The sequence below is a fragment of the Prosopis cineraria genome, unplaced genomic scaffold, assembly GCF_029017545.1.
Source record: "Prosopis cineraria cultivar Desert tree isolate PC_DT_omini unplaced genomic scaffold, ASM2901754v1 PC11, whole genome shotgun sequence".
NCBI classification, from domain to species: Eukaryota; Viridiplantae; Streptophyta; class Magnoliopsida; order Fabales; family Fabaceae; genus Prosopis; species Prosopis cineraria.
Window position 1 is genome coordinate 20,120,434 of NW_026555342.1, and position 20,752 is coordinate 20,141,185.

Genomic DNA, 20,752 nt, shown 5'->3' on the forward strand with positions numbered 1-20,752 from the left:
CAAGAAATCTTTGTGTGAATAAAACATAATTATATTTAAATTAATTTATAACATGCACAATCATTTTTACATTAATAAAATCTTTAATATTTTTGTAGAAAATTTCAATAAAACTTTTTTTGTAAATAGGATCTTTCAAATACTTTACAACACAATGTTTTATACAAGAAATCATTTTAATCAAGAGCTCAGCTCTATCCACCCATCAGACAGAATATTTAACAAAATATGGACCCTAACTTTAATCTATGTGGAGCATCTAATCATATTTTTTATGACATAATACATAAATTTTATATTTACATTAATAGGAACAATTTACACAATAGATCTCCACTTATCTCAGCAAAAAGTCTCTCAGTGGATGGCATGACATACAGCGTCAACTATGCTATCTGAGATCAAAATAACTTTTCAATGAATAACGTCTTAACCATAACATTTTGTAGAATCAAAATGAATAATTTTGCAATAGCTATGGAAATTAAAGAGAAAACGATCCAATATAAAAAGATTTGTAAACATGGAATAAAAATTTCTATACAACTTCAATAGCATGGACCTTTAGATCTTCATAACAAAGTAACTTTAACATATAAGCTTGATAAAACAAATAGATTAAATAAATAAATAGATAACATTTACAATTTAAAAGAAAAATCATTAAAATATGAAACCATCACTTAATTAAAAATTTGTATTTTTGGGGATTTATCAGAACAATTTATAAATGTGGACACATAGTCTACGAGGGTAAATAACTAAACGCGACTTATGTCACAAAGACAAACATGAACACACAGTTCACGAGACTAATACTAACCAAATGCGGCTCAAAGCCATGAAAATAAATGCAAGTATAAGACCCACAAGTAACAAAATGTTAGAACAGAGCTTACGAAAATCAAACTAGCTAATAATTGACAATGGCGCATCAAAGGCTAACAGAACTACCGTTAGCAAATACTGTTTTATATAAAATTCCCTTCAAATATATTTTTAAACATACGAGAAAATTATCACTATAAAAATAGAGTTCCCATTCTCAAAGTCAAACTCGCATGAATAATTTTAAATATCAAGATTTATCAGAATAAAATTTAATAACTAATGTTTGTGCTTGCATTTATTGAAAACCAAAATTTTTAGGGCTGATAAAAATAATTTCACTAGGTAAAGTATTTAAATAACAAATTATCCAATACTTAACGTGGTATTTATTAAAATAATCTACATAAAAATATAATGTTTCAAAAAAATAATTTTATAAGTAAATCAGTTAGGACGCTATTCACTTACTTGGTACGCTCCCAAATACACATAACTTCTAATTAGCCTTCTGGCAAACATGTTTTGTTCTTAAATCCCTAGTGTCCACATAACACTGTTGTCATTTTCTGTCATCTATGTATATATAATTTATAATCCAAAGTCATTCATTTAGGAAAATAGAAAAGGAAGAATCTTAACTTCAAAGCCTTTTTAGCATTGCATCAAATTCTCTATAGAGGTATTCCTACGATTTTCATAATAAAAACAAGCACCTTTGGTCCTCAAATTAATAACCAATAATTTAATCAAAAATGGGATAATTATTACATGCAATTTCTACCATAACTCAAAATTTCCTCTTTCAAACATTTTGGCAAACACCCTACAAATATAAATCTCCAAATTAAAATTCTAAGCTCCTTTTTCTTCAAATCTCCTCCCAAAAATTCCAATGTTCATATTTGAGTTTAACCAACTCCCCAATTCCAGTCCTTATATAATAATAAATCTAAATATAAAAAGAATATCATCTGAGCACGTTTTCCTGTTACATCAATCAAAATGTTTAAGACATAATTATCTACCTAAACTTCTATCAAGCTAAGTTCCTTCCTTCCAAACATCCTATTCAATATGAAAGAAAATTTAATAGGCTTTCTTCAAGTCCAATAAATTTCCTTCCAACACTGGTATTGCTATAATTACAATCAAGAATTTAAGGTTTCGTACCACCATGATTTGGATATCATAGTTTCACCATATAACTTTAGCTATAGTTAATTATTCAATCAAAACACAACCTCATCTTAGACCCTTTTATCAATAATTAGTGTGCATATCAATTCCAACCCCAAAATAACACTCTTTAAAATTTAGATCTCATGTCCAAAAATTGCCCAACAATCATACAATTCTTATAAATTTACTTAGTTACAAACTAGCTATCACACCTCAATATTAAAGGCATAACCGACATAAAATATGAGATGAACTCACATTTTATTAGCCTTAATTAGCCCGAAATTAAGCTAAAATATCAATATATAAGTTATATACAATCATAAAGTTTGTGAAGTTTTAAATATTTTGTAGAAATTTTGACAAAGTCTCCGTTATAGTCTAGGCCTCCTGAAATTTCTATAATAATAAAACTTGTTAATCAAATTAGCAAGGAGACTAGCTCCATAATAGTAATCTACATACTGAAAAAATAAAAATATGACATAACTATGGTGTATGTAGAGCTCTAATTTATGATTACAAAATATAATACATAATTTTATCAAAAAGGATAACAACAATGCGTTTTTGCTTTCCAAAAAATAATAGGGCTCCTCAATAATTCGCATGAGGAGTAGGGTTAGTTATAATATTTGAGATCAAAAAAAATTTTAGTGAGTAACATCCCAATTTATAGTTGAAGAAATTAATATAAAGCAAATCAATAAGTCAAACATCAACGACTAGATAAATATATAAACCATGAATATATAATTTCAAATAAAATTATAAGAAGTTCAATTTTTCTTTTCTTCTTTCAAATGTTTATACATATTTAGACATCTTGGAGATATATGTATATATATACTGCTCAATATAATATCAATATATAGTAAAAAGAGAAGTTTGCTTTTCAAAATCAAATTTTAAAAAATAAGTTTCAAAACTCCTTTAGAGGGACTTAATTAGAACGATTAACAAGCATAGACACATAATTCAATAGGGTAAATAACCAATAAGCATGGTTGTAAGCCATGAAATAATCAAGTGTGGCTAGAAGTCATGAAACAAGCATAGGCACAAAACCCAAAAAACAAGCATGAGTACGATGCTTATGAATATCCATCCCTCCATTCTACATGTGTTGGCCTACGCACGGGGCTAGTACTTCCTATAAGCACCCTGCTAGTTAGGTGTATTATAGCGCACTAAGGGCTAACGAAACTGTCATTAACAACTAATATTTTAAAATCAATCCCCCAATTTAAAACAAGCATGCATGGATTATAAAAATACACATTTTTTTCTCTTTTCAATATAATTATTATAAAATAGTATCTTCAATGCTTTCTTATACATGAATCATAATAAATAATCATTTTCTAGCTCTAAGATCAATCATTATTAACATAATAAATACTTGTGAACATTCATTCAAAAGTTTAATTTCAATTCTTTTCATAAAATTTAATAGAATGCTAGAATTTTCAACTATAGTAGTTGATAACAAGATTAAATCATAACATTAAATATGTATATTAAATATGAATATGTCTAATCAAAATTTCAAGGAAAGAAAAGTGCTAGCATTTATTAAAAAACCAAAATTACCAAAGCTAACAAAAATAAATTCACAAGATAAAGAAATTTAAATTACAAAACATCTCATACTTAACAAAGTTGTTATTAAAATAATCTACAAAAATATATATCTTAGAAAAGTAATTTTATGAATAAATTAGTTGGGACGTACTCACGCACCTAAGATTTTCAAGAATTCTGAAGCCTCCCTCTCTTAACTTTGCACTTTAATTTTAATAATATCCTTAATTTTCTGACAAATAAATTGTAATCTAAAAATCATTTATCAAATAATTTAATTTAAACTTTCTCTCTCTCTTTTCTTCTTCTTCTTGTGTTGTATTATTATTATTATTATTATTATTATTATTATTTATTTATTTATTTATTTATTTATTTTTTAAACAATTAGTGAGCATTTAAATTCAATCCAAACAATATTTAAAGAATATACTCTAATCCATCATGTTCCAAGTATACTTAATTTAGTTAAACCATTCAACAAATCTTAATTTATCCTCATACTTTCTTGTGACCTATTCTTACTCATAAATCATAATACACCATGTCAACCATTGTTATGCTTCCTTTAGACTTAATAAAATATAATACAAACATCTTATGTAATCCTTTCTCCCACTTGATATTTTAAATTTTCAATTGGTAATTTGAGCCAAAACTTACATATACTCTTCCAACTTATAACATGAAAACTTAACAATACTTAATTTATCAAATTTTCTTTTTACACATTTTTACAAATATATTGAGGGCATGTACTTACTATTGATCAATTTATGAGATAAGCAACCATGCAATTCAACAACTTTTGTTAATTCCATGTCCAAATTTAGTTTAGCATCACAGTGTAATAATATCCAGCATTAACTGACATATTAACCTCAACTCTTGCTAGAATCTATATATCATATAAATCTCAACGACTATAAGCTGTCTAAAGAGAGGCTCATGAACGGCTCCACTCTTAAATTACTGTTCAATTGAATAGTATCAACTTGCATTGGGCTTTGTACTGCCTCATCCTAATAAAAAAGTTCTCTCTTCTTTCATTCTTTAAAAAAAGCGGATGATGATGATAGCCTCGAGCTTCGTGTATGCCTATCTACTCTACTCTCTTGTTTAATCACATAGCATATGCAGACGTTATTTATTTAATTAGTCACGCATTTGCAGGGATTAGTTGTATTATTTCTGGGTAGAGGTAGCTTTGAGTGAAATAGCAGGAAATCTTGAGAGCACAGATATTGATTGCACAAATCTCGGTTGCTCCAAAGGTTGCTCTTTTGAAATCAATTTCCATTGCACTCGGGCCCTTGCTTTCATTCTCAGGACAACACAAATCTCTCTTTCTCCCTTATGATCATCTGTTCTGGCTTTAACCGCCTTCGTCCACTGTCGTTGGTGCTTGTGATTGGACCCTTAAACTGGACGAGCAAGTTTGCTCTCTATTCTTCAGGTAGACTTCCACTATTCCTAGTTTCTCTAAGCAATTTCCCTTCTTTCTTTGTGGTTTTATTTGTTCCTTTCTTATCCCAATCCCTCCTTTGGTTTAGGGAGAGAGATTTCGGTCCCAAGTCCTTGTCCGTGTAATCCAGCTGCTTCTTAACGAAGGCGGTACATGGAGACCTAGGTTTGAGACTGTTTCAAAGCCCAAATTGGATTTCTTTGCTTCGATCCTCCTCCTAAATAGAAAAGCTTCGATCTAATGCTTGAGAAGTTGAGAAACTCATGGGTATGGTATTTATTCCATAGCCATCGGGCTTTTGCTTGTCGTGTTCTCGTGGGTAACCCCTTGACTCAAATTGACACGGTGTTCGTCACTGCTTGGAGGAAAAGGGCATTTACAGCTGCCCTTTAATTCATTGTCGATCTTCAACAGTAGGGAAGAAGAAGAGGTGAGTTTATCCTGAACATTAGTGATTTTCTTTTTTTCCCCTTGGTCTTGACCCTTTTTCTTTGATTCGTCATTAACCACACTTCTGCTTCATAAAATCATTGTCTTCTCGGCAATTTTGATTTCTCGTGTCTTGCATCCATTAATCCTACTAACAGTAAATGCATATAATTATTGCACATATTCATGAGTCTAATATATAAGATCCTACTTGATCTTTTTCTAGCTTTTCTCCCTTTTTACTAGAATCTTTATTGGCTTTAGCTTTTGTTGTGGGGGAGAAGCAGATAGTTCAGGCAGGAACAAATTGCTTCTCGGGTCTCTAATTTTATGATTTAACCCATGCATGTATTGCAAGTCTAAATCTAATTTCCCAATTATGTAGCAGTTTTCTCCCTGTGTTGATGATGCTACCGGTTCTAATTGTTGATGTGTTAAAATGTCAAGTATATGAATGTGATCAAAGCTAGCTATTTGTTATTTCTACTTTTAACTTTAACCCAATATATGCTTTTTCCAAATTGTATTCCTATTTACTCAATATGTAAACACATAGGCACGTTGATTTCCTTTCAATTTGAATAGATGATGAATTTATCTATATGTTAAACTTCATATTCGTGATAAGAAAGGGGTGAGAAAATCTCATGTAAGGAGGCTATGAAGAGCTCAGGTAACAAGGGGTGAGAAACTTCATATGGAAGTGTTTTCCTTGTGAGAGATTTTATGTCTAACTAATTGTATTCTGAAAGTTTATTTTCTGTGAGAATTGTTTAATATAATATTGTAATTCCTTGCTCAAATACTAAAGAGTTAATTTGCAAGGGTTGGTTCATTAGCAACCTCCCAAAGCAAGCATTATACATGGTGAAAGACCTTACCATTTTTAAACATGTTCATCATTTTGGCTAACCTGCTAGCTTCCTCTACATCCCTTTTGTTCTTTTTCTCATAGGTGTGTTGTGATTATTTCACCATTAAATTACAATCTGAATAATGCTTGAAGTTTGTGGCTTCTATATCTTATTTTTCCACTGATAATACTGTCAACCATTTAGTGACTTACCTCCTTGAGATCCTTTTTTGTTTATTTACATTATATTTGCAATCGTCGCTCCTTGTTTCATATTTGGAAGCTATGATCAAAATATTCACAGCTTGCTCAAAAAGAACGATATCAAAGTTTGATAAACTTCTTGAAGTAGCAGAGAGCAATAATGAATAGAAGTCAATTGAATTTTTCAACATAGGATATGGAATATTATGAGTTCTTGAAAGAGCTTGATGAGGAACTTCTACAATTTGATGACGATGTTGAAGTAAGTGTGCAACATAGTTCCTATTTTATGTATCATTATCTGCTTGACCTATGAATTGTAATGCATATAGGCCTATGACATATTATTTAAAGTGATTACATCTTAGTAGAAATTCCTTATTATATGATTGTTGTTTAATGTTTTATGGTTTTTTATTATTCCCTACCTATGTTAGAGAAGCTAAGCTTCTCATCCTGTGGTCATTTATTAGAATGGCAATAATGCAGACATAATCTTAGATATATGAGCACCAACAACATCAAGAATAAAGCTTGCTGTGAGGGTGAGGGAAAAGTTGGTTGTGGTTATTTTGAAAACTAAAATAGTAAACAGCTTGATGGCATTTTCTTCTATTTTCTTAGTTTCACTAGTTCCTTTTCAATATTTGCTCTTATGGAGTTAGGATGGCCTAATAGTATGCCTTCCCTTTGACACATGATTTATTTGATTATGCAAGGGATGTATGCTCTGAAAAAAGATTGTCTTCTACACTAGGAAAATAAAAAGGGTCTGGCAATTTAGTCTTAGAATCTACATTATATGAGAACGAGATTAATTTTATTGCATATTGTAGTGTTTAATGAGTTTGATGACGAGTTCTTGTGTGTATATGGTAAACTAATTGAATTTTTTATTTACATTATAGATGTAATAAAACTTCAAATTTATCATGCAAGAATGATTGAGTTTGTGAAAACTGTGGCAACAATGGTTACACATTGCTAAGAGATGTACATATTGGAATACTTAGCAGCAGGGTAAGTTGCCCATTTTCTATAGTAATATAATTCTTCTTTGTCTGGTATACTTTTGTGATGGTTTATGCAGTTTCTATAGGCTCTTTTCCTTGCACAAGGTTCTGATGAATATCACCATTATCTTCGTGATGGTTTTAATGATTCGATAATTTCAATCCTGCTATCTTCTAAGGATTTTAGCATGTTGAAATTGGATGTTTATCTACAGTAGATATTTATCCAAAGCGCACACTCCATTAGTCATTGTCATCATGTTTTAGATATTCAACTCTACATAGTCCCAATTGGGATGTTACATATTGCTGCCAAAGTAAATGATTGCAAGACCGTTTTTGTTTCAAAATTTTATATAAAATGAGGCATCAAGTTTGAGCATATGTACTTAAATGAATCACTCTCTCTCTTTCCATAATTTTGTTTTGTGTTCTTTTATTTAAGGATGAATGAAGCTAAAATTGCCGCCTTTAATTTCTCCTTGCATTTCTTTATTTTATTCTCTTGGTGTGGTTCTCCATCCATGTGCTTTGCTTAAGAGCTTTTAATGATTTTGAGGATGATTGTTGTGTAGGATTTCGGTTTAGTTCAAATCTTTTATTTTACAACAATATGACAGGTTTAATTTAAATGTATATTGGCATGGTAATTTGTTTGACATGGCTTTTTGGATATGACACTTTGTTTTCTATTATATAATATTGAGGTAGAACTTACCAGAAAATATTGATGTATCAAAATATGAAAATGGATCGTCTTCACTCAAGCTATCATGATTTCGGTGAAAGTGTATATAGTTATTTATAAAGTCCTAATCCTCTAACTTGGTGAATTTAGACAATTTTCTTAAAAGGATTTTCTAATTTGGTGATATTAGAAGAGTTAATAATATGGAAGCTCCTTCACTCATTTGCACTAAAGATGTATAAATCAAATATCAATACATAGCGTTTTAAGTAAGGGTGCAAAATAAGGGAAACATTAATTTCCATTTCAGAATTGAAGATGGGACTACTTCCAAATTGTTTTATATTATTCCACTTAGTTTACATAAGGGAAGGTGCTTTTTAAGTGGCAAAAGTGGCAGCATTCTTTTAGGGGTGCCATAGAACTATGATTTTGCTCCCTTTAATGGGTAGTGATTGTTCTTTGTTGGACTTGGGAAATGATATAATATGGCTTATGAACTAAATATTTTTCCATCCTTATGTTTTCATGTATTGCACAGTGCTATCATTTAGAAGGTACTCCTTCTATATAGCCCTGTCAAAGGATGAGATTTTTGCAATAATGGAGTTTGTTGTCAATCAATTTGATGTAAAACACAAACACTCACACTCACACTCACATTGATTTAAATAGAAAAGGAAAAGTGAGATGAAACAGAAACAAAGAGTGGTAGGGAGAGGGATGAGAACATGGAAGTGGGGAAAGAGACAAGGAAGGACAGAACAAAGGGAGGAAGAACTGAGAGGGGGAGGACACAGACTAGAGGGAGAGAGTTTTCAGAATATATCAAATAACTTCATTTATTTTTTTTTAATCCCCTTCTAAATACACAAGTCATGCTATTTATAAGTATGAGGTTTCCTTCCTAACAAGGAAATGCCCACTTGTGCGTACTACCTGAGAAGGAAACTTACAAAAGTTAAGTGAAAAGCAACAAAAACTAATAAACTAATGAAAAGCAATAAAGAACTACTAAATTATTTCCTCCTAAAGTAGTGTTTTCTATATTTTCTATCAATTCCCCCTGTTGTAAAGAACTCTCCTCCGAAGAGGTAGAGAGTTGATAGGCTTTTAGTAGGGCAGGATTAAGTTGTTGGAATTCATCTTCTAAAATCTAAGTGGCATCTTCATTAGATCGATCTTTCTAATGAACCAAATAACATCGAATGGGCCTCTCAAATATAAAGACTATTTGATCATCCATAATGGTCTCAATTTCATCAACTGATGGTGAGACAGCTGACAATGATGGAATTAGCACCTGTGGAGGCTGAGTACCTGTAAAATCATTAGAAAGCAAAGGGGGAGGTTCAAAAGTTTCCCAGTAAGACATAAGATCTTTCACATTAAAAATTAGACTTATGGCCATATTAGGAGGTAATTCTAAAAGATAAGCATTAGGTCCTAATTTCTTTGCTACGCGAAAAGGTCTTGAAGCTCGAGCATGCAACTTTTTAAAAGTGTGTTTAAGTTAACGTTTTGGACGAATTCAAGCCATAACATAATCACCTATATTGAAGCTTTGAAATCGGCGATGAGTATTGGTAGATAATTTATACTGATCGTTATTCTAATTTGTGCCTAATTTCAACATGCAATTCATGAAGTCGATTGGCAAAGGATTTCGCAAATTCAGAGATTTGACATGTCAACGGGATTGGTAGGAGGTCAATAGGTTGTTTAGGATTAAAACCTTGAACAATTTGAAAGGGACTCATGCTTGTAGACCTATTCATTGAATTATTACATGCAAACTCTGCAATGGGTAGAACCAAATCCCAGTTCTTCGACCTGTCTCCAATTAAACTTCGAAGTAAATTACCTAAACTACGATTAGTAACTTTAGTTTGCCATTAGTTTGGGGGTGAAAAGTAGAAGAGAACTTTAGTTGGGTGCCAAAAAGTTTCCATAAGGTCTTCTAAAAGTAGCTAACAAACTTAACATCCTTATCAGATACGATAGTAGTAGGTAACCCATGCAGATGCACAATCTCCTTAAAGAACAACTTTGCCAGATGTGAAGCATTTGTAGTGTTGCTACAAGGAATAAAGTGAGCCATCGTTGAAAACCTGTCCACAACAACTAATATAGAGTCATGGCCTCTAGCTGTGCAAGGAAATCTCAAGATAAAATCCATACTCAAGTCTTTCCAAGGTGCATCAGGAATCGGCAAAGGAGTATACCAACTAGTATTCTACCATCTGGCTTTATAAGTTTGACAATTTCGACATTGAGACACTATGCGAGCCATATCATGCTTGAATGAAGGCCAGTAGAACCTATCTTCGATCAATGCCATTGTCTTATTAACCTTGAAATGACCAGCTAAACCTCTAGCGTGTAACTCCCATATAAGAAAATCTCGGATAAAAGTATGTGGGATGCACAGCTTGCTTCCACAAGAGAGATGACTGTCTTTAAGGATGAAATCAACATGCTTATGACGGTTACCACTGTTAACTTTTTGGTATATTATCCTAAAATTTGGACATGAAGCATAGTCTTCTTTCAAGTTTTCAAAACCAACAACACTAACGCTCATAGTGCGCAACAAGTTGATCCGTCGGCTCAAGGCGTCGGCCATTGTATTTTCTGTTTCTCAACGATGCTTGACCACAAAAGTGAATCCTTGAATATACTCAACTCATTCAGCATGTTTAGCATTCAAGTGCCATTGAGAGTTGATAAACATAAGCACCTGATGATCAGAATAAAGAATAAATTGTTGCAGAAGAAGATAGTATTTCCAATGCTCAAGGGATCTCACAATTACAAAAAATTTCTTTTCATAAGTGGAGTACTTTTGTTTGGCATCATTGAGTTTTTCGCTAAAGAAAACCATAGGGTGACCTTCTTGGCTTAGTACACCTCTGATTCCTATCCCAGATGCATCACAAGCAACTTCGAAACACTTTGTAAAATCCTATAAAGACAAGATTGGAGCTTTAAAAAGCTTCTTCTAAATATCTTGAAAAGCCATATAAGCTATAGAAGTCCATTGGAACTTGACTTGTTTTAAGCAATCGGTGATATGAGCCATAATGGTACCGAATTTTCTAATGAAGCATCTGTAGAAAGAAGCAAGGCCATGAAAGCTTCGTACTTCATGTGGAGATTGTGGCTCAGATTCTTGAATGGCTTGGACTTTCTCAGGGTTAGTTGCTAAACCCTTTTCAGAAACTATAAAACCCAGGAAGATGACTTGATTTTGAAGAAATGAACACTTAGGCAAGTTAACATAAAACTGTTCTTGACGCAAGGTGAGAAAAATTAACTCAAGATGTTCCCAGTGTTCTTCTTTTGACTTGCTAAAAACTAGTATGTCATCAAAATATACCACAAAAAATTTTCTCAAGTATGAATGAAGGAGGTGAGTCATTACTCTCATGAATGTACTTGGGGCATTTGATAATCCTAAAGGCATGACAAGCCATTCAAACAACCCATCTTGCATTTTAAAAGCAGTCTTCCACTCATCTCCAGGTCTAATCCTGATCTAATGATAACCACTCCTGAGATCAATCTTTGAAACCAACTAAATCTAGACATTAAATTAAGTATGCCATCAAGTCTAGGAATGAGAAACCTATACTTGATGGTGATCTTGTTGATGGCTCTGTTTTCTACACATATTCTCCAAGAGTTGTCTTTCTTTAGGGTTAAAAGAGCAGGTATTGCACAAAGACTCATACTATGCTGGATATAACCCTTTTCCAACAATCCATTGATTTGTTGGTTAAGTTCTGCCCTATCATTAGGGTTCATCCTGTAGTGCGGTAGATTGGGGAGTTGTGAACCTGGAATGAAATCAATTGCATGTGGATATCTCTCATTGATTGTAATTCAGATGGAAGCTTACCTGGAGTGATATCCTAGAATTGTTGTAAGAGTTATTGCACCTCTTCTGGCATTTCTAAAGCAGTAGCATTTTGTTGTGAGATCTTGGATACCAAAATAAACACAATCGTACTTTCTCTGCTTTCTTATACAAATTGTTTTTCTGTCAGAAGATGCAAGTTGTGGGTTTTGGGTTTTGTGCCTTCTGATTTACTTGAGTATTTGCTTTTGTTGTCAGGCTTAGCAAGACATAAAGACATAACAGGATCGTCTTTGTAGTAGCCCATGAATTTAAATAAAGTAAAATATCATGATTAGATAATTTAAGAGTATTTTTATTAATTTTGGAGATGATTTTATTAAGTTATATTACTAGCTGAATGGAAATTTCCTTGGTATCTATCTTCATGTATTTGGTTCGAATCTATGCAATGTCAAGAGAGAAATTTTATTTTTGCTGCAGCCAGATGAAATTACTATTCTGATCCTTTATTATTAAAGAAAGAGAAATAAAAAAAAAGAAGAGCGGTCAAAACCAAAAACGCACGGCTTCCTCTTCTTTTCTCCATTTTTCATTTCTATCAAAACCTCCAGAACCTAGAGGGAGATCAACCAACCTCCGTCCTCTTCCTTTTCCTTCTTTGAATCAGTTATCGTTGGTGTTAGTTAATGCCAAAGCTTGTGTTGTCGCCATGGAGTCTTCTTCTCTTTTCCCCGTTTGAACGTCGGTTTCCTTTTTCTCTGAGCAACAACAAATATCTAGGTGTGATGCTGTGCTGGTGTGGCTGTAGGGGTTGCATCATACTCTTTCCTCCCTTATTTCACCATCGACTCTCCCTCCCCATTTCTTCCGTTCCTCTATGCATGCATTCGAGGAAGCAGGAGCTGTTCATTTCCCCATGTTCTTTGTTCATCCTCCCCTATTTCTTCCTACAAACATCTTCGCTCCTCTCTCATTCTTGCTGTTGCAGATTCTTCTTCCCTCCTTCTCCTTGTTCATTCGCCTAGGATCATCTCCTCTACTCGGTCATGCTAGTTCCAAGTGAGGAGCTTCAAATTTTCTTTTTGCTAGCTTTGTGTGTGTGTGTGTGTGTCTAATTAGTTGAGACTATTATTTGGTGTGTGAGGTTATTGCTGTGCGTGATTATAGAAAGGGAGTAAGTTTTTGCACCAAGCAAAAATCTTTGTCTATTGAAGATGTTTGTGCTTGGAGTATAACTGAAATTATATTGATTTTGTTGAAGAAATAAACTTGTGCTACTAGATTAAATTTTATATTGATGTTGTAGATTTGTTAGAGAAATTATGGGATGGTATTTGAAGGAAGAATTTACTATTAAAATTTAAAAAAATTGGTGCCTATAAGATGTTTGACAAAATGCTTGAAAGGATGAATATTGGTGGATGATGGGGAATAGATGTGATGATTGTATTATTGATAATTAAATTTTTATGGAAGAGAATTATTCTCTATAAAAAAAGTTGAAATTAGAAATAGAGTAGTTTGGAAATAATATTATGAATTAGTAATTTAAGAGCCAATTTGTTATTAAGATATTAGTCATTAGAATGTCTATGAAATGTTTGAAAAATGTTGGAAGTTAAGAGCTGTTTGTGTTCCTTTTCGAATTATTTTAGATTAATGATGATGATAATAATAAGATCTACAAAAGAAAATAACAATGGTATTTCTTGGGTATTAGGATTTAAAGAACAAGCATTACTGGAAGAGAACTAGTTAGAAGTAAGTTATTTATTTGAAAAATTATCAGGTAAGTGGATAATGTTTCAATCAATTTATATTAAAAAGAAATTTCTTTATTAAAATATTGTTTTAACAATTTATAGATATTATATATTTCTCTTACATTAGCTCTTTTTGTTAATTAAATTGTTTTACTTCTTAGAATCATTACTATACTTTCTGGATTGACGAAAATACTTTTATAAATTTAGTAGTCTGTTATTTGATACAGCCAACTATGAAAATTAGTGAACAATTTATGAAATATTAATTATGGATTTTCATATTTAGAAAGATTGATGTTTCACATGGTTCATGCGAGTTTGATACTGAAAAGAGAAATTATATTTTGCAAGTGATGATATTCTTGCATGTTTGAAAATGAATTTAAAAGGGATTTTATACAGAATACTGGTTGCTAACGGCAGTTTCGTTAGCCTTTGGTATGCCATGATACACTTAGCTAGCAGGGTGACTATAGGAGGTGTTAGCTCCGTGCGACGGCCAACGCACGTGGAACGGAGGGATGGTTATCTGTGAGCATCGTACTCACGTTTGTTTCGTGGGTTCGGCTGCATTTTGTTACCTACTTTTGTGGATTGTGTGTACACGTTTGTTTCGTGGTTTCGGCTGCGTTTGGTTATTTACCCTCGTGGATTATGTGTTCATGTTTGTTTTTGTGGCAAGAGCGGCGTTTGGTTATTTACCCTCGTGGACTATGTGTGCATGTTTGTTAATGGTTCTGATAAGTCCCTATAATCATAAATTAGATTGTTTAGTGATTTTACATCTCATTGGTTTTTTTTATTTAGTAATTTATGTATAATTATTTATTTTCTTTATTTGTTTTCTTGAAATCACATGGCAACAATATTTGATCTGATACTTTAACGGTTTAAAATTCTATTTAAAGTTATAGAGCCATTTTATTTTGAAGTTTATTAAATTTTTATGAAAATTATTATCTCCAACTTACATAATTGTTTCAAACTTTCCTTTTAATTATGTTCACTTGTTTATTGTTAGGACGTTATTCACTGAAAAAAATATTTTGGTCTCAGATAGAAAGGCTCAACTTGTATTTCAACATGTTCATTGTGACGTTTTATCATTCAAATAGAGTGAAAGAATTACTTTGGGAAGATCCATTTGATGTAATTTGAGCCTTATATGAAATCAATGGTATGGCCCTAGATACTTCACGTTGATTATAGGCAAGATTCTTATTTTTATTATAAGATTGAATAATTATTGGCAAGGAGTGCAATTTCTTTGTTTGTATTATTGTGGTTCTTTGTTAGTGACAAATTTTGGGAAGTCTCAATTTTAGGGTACATTTTGCTAATTTTTTTTTTCTATATAGGAAATTTTGAATTTTGGTTGCATGAAAAATATAAAAAATTAATTAATTAATAATAATAAAAATAAAATATCTAAATTCTAGTTATATATTATGTGTTTATGGTTTACAAATTTGAAATTTCTTTAGTTAAGGTTTATGGGATATGAGTTTTGCATGCATATCCCATGTTGATTACACCTTATATTTTAGGACGTGATAGTCTTGCCTCCATACTTGAATGTATAGGTATTCTCATGACCATGATTGATTACATTGTGGTCATAAAGCCATGGTTGACCAAGTGGAATGTGAGCAACATCCATTGGAAGAACATCACGAATAATCTCTCCTTTATAGTCACCTAGTAGAAGTGGAACGTGATGTTGTTGGGTGACTGGTAAAGAAGTTTTGTCAACCCATGCAACACGAAAAGATTCTGGGTGAGGTTCTGTCTTGAGGCCGAGTTGGGCTACTCCTTGATTAGAAATAACATTTCTAGAACTCCCTCCATCAATCACTAATTTGCAACCTTTATCTCCACATTTCATTAAAGTGTGGAAAATACTTGTTCACTTCCATGAATCACTAGGTAGAGGGACAGATAGAATGCATTGCATAACTCTAACTCAACGTGTCTCATATCTATGTTCATCAATGATGATGTCCTTATCCACCTTTGAAGGACACTCAACCGGATTTACGACAACGTCAGCATTTGCATTGTCCTCCTCATTCTCACATTGTGAGTCAATAACTAGAGCACACTATGGGCATTTTGACACAATCGGTGGATAACCTTGTCGCTCAATGTTCCTTTGGACATTTTGCCAGTACTTTCTAGCAGATCCCACGAGCTTCATCTTCGTAAACCGAACTCATTGAATATCACTCATGTTATACCATTCAAAATAATCTTCCATGTTGGCTAACCAATCTAAGAACGTACTAGGATTCAATCGTCCATCAAACTCAAGAGCTTCAACTTTAACTTTTTTGGTGATGTCATCCGTATGTGTCCTTCTAAGGCTTTCTCTACCATTCTTATGGACTGGTTGGTATGGTCTATAATGTTGTTCTTAAGGCCCTTGCCCATCCCAAGTATCATCTATGTCATCAGAATGATGATTGGTAAACTCATGAGGAGATGATCTACTGTGTCTTTCACCCGTAGCTCTAAAAGAATGACCAATCCTAAGGAAATTACCTCTAGGTTGATTGTGGATTGGGAATTGCTCATTTCTAAGACTTGACTCTTCTCTAATGATAGGTCTTTCGAGCAACCCTTCAGTCGTTTTCCCTGTATCTTGTCTATATGTTAATTGAATTGCACCCATTATCTCTTCAAATTTATTGTTCATGAATTCTTTAATTTCATCAAGCCGCTAGTCCACATATGCCCTTTGAGTCCTTTCAGATTTCTCAAGATGATTTTAGGTAATTTGGGAGTTATTGGCCATGGCAGATTTTAGGGCAATAATTACTTGGTCTAATAAATCTTGCTTATTGTATAAATCACGAATGGCCACACAATGACAAGGGTGGTATAACAAAGTGCAAGTTTGGGGTGGATTTAATAACCAAAGGAAGAAAGGCCTCCAAGTTGCCCTCACCTGAATAGGTGAAGTGCCTTTTTAACAATACTAATCCTCTGAGAATTCAAAAATTCCACAGGGATCGTATGTTAAATAGGTAACAACTCGAGTGAAGCCTTTACAGAAATTTTCAAAGGTTCAAAAACCTTTCAAGAAAACCATTTGAAACTTCAACTAACTTAAGGTAATTTTTAGACCCGGGTATAGGGTCGAATTGTGTGTGAGGTTGGTGTCCTAGGTTATACGAATATTGCTATCAAAAGTCACAAATCAATGAGATAATGATCAATGTAAATTCTTTTTTTCTTTAAATTCAGAATATTAAATTAAACATGATCAAAAGTGCAATGCTAAAAGAAAGCCAAGTACTAGACAACAAAGATTTCAAACCTAGTATGAATAGAACACCTCCTTTTAATAACCAAATAAGCCAGTTAAATAAGAGGGGGGTTGGCCTTACCAGTGTTGCTTTAGGAGCCTAAAACAAAAGTTTTACCCCCAACAAAGTTTTAGATGATGACTTGTGCCCTCAGCTTCTTTAAAGTTGAAGAAATTTCATGAAAACACAAGAAAATGCTGAAAATCAAGTTCTGGCAAAACTGTACGGATGGCACATGCGACGGCGTGTGAAGACCACGTGCAGGGAACTCCTCCAGCACGTGACGATGTGTGTGGCCGAGGGAGGAGGTGGGTTTTTTGATTTTGACTAGATTTCTCCTCCCGAGCATGATGGTGGTGTCTGTTTTCGGATCCAACGTTGGGAAATGTGGCTCTAGACTCTAGCAGCGTGAAACAGAGTATGCTGAGCTTCCCAGTGAGTTTTCTCCGATCTCCAGCCATGAAAACAGCCTAGGGACATTCAAAGCCTTGCTCTAATACCAAGTTGATATAAGACGCAAACACTCATGCTCACATTGATTTAAATAGAAAAGGAAAAGTGAGATGAAACAGAAACAGAGAGTGGTAGGGAGAGGGATGAGAACAAGGAAGTGGGGAAAGAAACGGGGAAAGATAGAACAAAGAGGGAGGAAGAACTAAGAGGGGGAGGACGCAGACTGGAGGGAGAGAGTTTTCAGAATATGTCAAATAACTTCATTCATTTTTTTAATCCCTTTCTGAATACACAAGTCGTATGAGGTTTCCTTCCTAACAAGGAAACGTTCACTTGTGCATATTGCCTAGTTTCCTTCACAAGAAGGAAACTTGATAAAGTTAAGTGAAAAGCAACAAAAACTAATAAATTAATGGAAAGCAATAAAGAACTACTAAATTATTTCCTCCTAAAGTAATGTTTGTCATATTTTCTATCACAATTAAGCTGTTCTTATCAAATATCTAGCTGTTTTAGCACTAAGTTTGAATAAGCTAGCGAATTGTTCCAAGAGGTACTGTCATTCATGTTCAGTTGTCAAAGGGTTTGGTGAAAAACATGCTACTTGCATTGTTTAAATTACCCCAATTATGTATTGACAAAGGGAATGGATGCATGTGTTTAGATTGCCATCTCTTGATATGTTTGGAAGAAGTTAACTTTCATAATTATGTTTAATGAGAAACCATTTTTGGTACTGATATTTCACTTTTAAGTTCTTTTTCTCTCTTTTTGATGAGTTGCACTGCAAATTTGATGCTTTCTCGCCATTTTTGAAGATAATGGATCTTTGCATTACCTGCAATAATGTTTTATTTATCTGAAGCTGTAATATGCAGCAGAAGTCCAAGGTATCTAAATATTTTGCATTTCTTGCTTCGTAACCGCTCTTCATAGCAAGTATTTTTATTGTCAGAGACATCTCAAAGTTTAATAGAACCTTGAATGGATTATATTCTATTTGAAGATTTTGCTTTGCTGGTTCTTTTTTATTCATACAGATAACACCACAAAGTGCAAATGTATTTGGTATTGCCTTTGTAAGAGGTTACTAATGGGGACAGAACTCATGACAGCAGGTGTTCAAGAAGATAATGATGAGTTTCCATAAGTTCTAGCTGGCTGTGAGTCATATCCATCATCCTTACTGAATAATAGGGGAAAGGCATTGAGAAAACATAATGATAAAAACATTATTAGTTATTTAGTCACCGCAAGTGTTTCTAATTGTAAATTACAATTGATGTTCAAGTTAGTGATATTGCAAAGGTTACTAGGTACTTTTGTTGAAGATGATGGATCAACCATAGATGGTATATGATAACAATTCAGAGTAAGACTTAGATTTTAAGCGGCTAGATCAAGTTAGTCTTGTAATATTCGTAAGTGAGACTCTACATCTGGGTGGCATCTTATGCTTGATTGTTAACTCAGAATTTTTCCTTGGTACCTTGTCTTTCAAAGGGAGTTATCCGTGGATGTTAAGATTGGAGTAATTGCCAAAAGGTTATACATTAGGATTTTAGCCAGAATTTCTAATTAAGAAACATCACTTGCAAGAGTTACTTGTGTTATATTGTTTATAGACTGACAGATTTCTTTTTGTATGCCAACACAATTGTAATGCCTAGTGATGGTAAGGACCTGTTTCTGTCATCTTCACATCATAAATTTCACCCTTTCTGGCTTGCAATTTCTGATTTTTCTTGATCAGGAAAATTAATTCCTCGCTATTCGAACAAGATGTTGCCTAAAAGTACGTGTTTGCAAGCATTGTTCTTGAATCAATGATTCTTTAGAAGCTTCACCATGAAAGGGGGGAATTTGAGCATTTGTTAGAATAATTTCTTCTATTTATTTTTTGTACAAATAATTTCTCCAATTTTCAAGCTTTGTCGTCGTCATTTCAAACTTTTTACTTTGTAGTAAGAGTCAAAAACCAAATTGTTTTCCTGTACATTTCTTCAATGCCTCCGCATTTGTAGCGCTTTATTCTTTTCCTGTCATTCATCTCTCTTTGCAGTTAATGAGCGCTTTACCTTTCTACTTTCTCACAGAAACAGGCTTAAGAAAAGGATGGGAGAATAACTTCAATAATTATGACCGTAACAGAAATAGGTTTGTAGGTTGTGACAACTTTTAACTTTTCCTAATGCCACCTCTTAAGATTAAAGAAAAGAAAAGGAAATTACCAATCTTAGTAAACCCAAGAGGAGACTGACGTCACCCAATCTAAACAATACCTTGAAATTTATACTTTTTCGCCCTAATTTTTCACGGGCAGAAATTTGTTTGACATGTTGATGGATTGGAATTTTCATAGATTTGTCATTTTCTTATATGAATTATTGCACAAAGCTTATTAAAATTTGGTTGAGAGTTGTATAATGTATGGATGACCTTCTTTCTAATTTAAACTTTTACCGCCTAATTCCACAAGACTAATTGTCAGCCTCTCATGCATGGCCTTATTTATGCATCTTAATTACTTATCTATTTTATCATAATACTATATTTTCTCATGTATTTTCGTTTGTACAATATAGGTAAACTTGATGCAATAATTTCCTTTTTTAATTAATCGAAGTTATTGATTATAAAATTATAGCTTCATTGTAATAACAATAAGTATAGGCTTCGCATGCAAGCACGGGGAAGTATAAACTGTTTGTAGTTAACAGTGAAGTGCAGTTCAAAACAAAACCAAGGATAGATATAAACAAGCTCAATGTTGGGGATTGTGCAACTAATCCACTTCAATTAAATATGATCTATCCTTGGTTTATTCCGTTATGGGAATTTATTCAATTACTTTTAATGACCTGACATCTTTTGCAAGGAAGTATTAATTAATGTATTTGAATTTCTTCATGAGTCATGCATCTTAAGAATCAATTGTGAAGCGTTTATGTTTTTTTCAATTAATGTAATTGTTGGTCATTATGCATTGTATATTTTTTGGAGTGATTTTATTGATTAGAAGCAATAACTTAAGCATGTTTAATGATAATTATATTTAATGCTTCCCGTTCATCGCACGGGTAGTCAGTGCTAGTTTCATAACAATAATAACATGAA

The 20,752-nt window shown here is 32.9% G+C and overlaps 1 long non-coding RNA gene across 2 annotated transcripts; it reads left to right on the plus strand.

The window, feature by feature from the left end:
- Positions 1-4,608: 4,608 nt before the first annotated feature.
- Positions 4,609-19,616, plus strand: LOC129285890 (uncharacterized). Of its 2 annotated transcripts, XR_008587411.1 has the most exons (6): positions 4,609-4,686; positions 4,768-5,050; positions 5,148-5,489; positions 6,625-6,807; positions 7,454-7,565; positions 18,676-19,616. It is a non-coding gene; the product is annotated as an uncharacterized LOC129285890 (long non-coding RNA). The 2 variants fall into 2 exon arrangements; XR_008587410.1 differs by lacking the exon at positions 4,609-4,686 and having other exon boundaries at positions 4,701-5,050; positions 18,676-19,606.
- Positions 19,617-20,752: the final 1,136 nt, after the last annotated feature.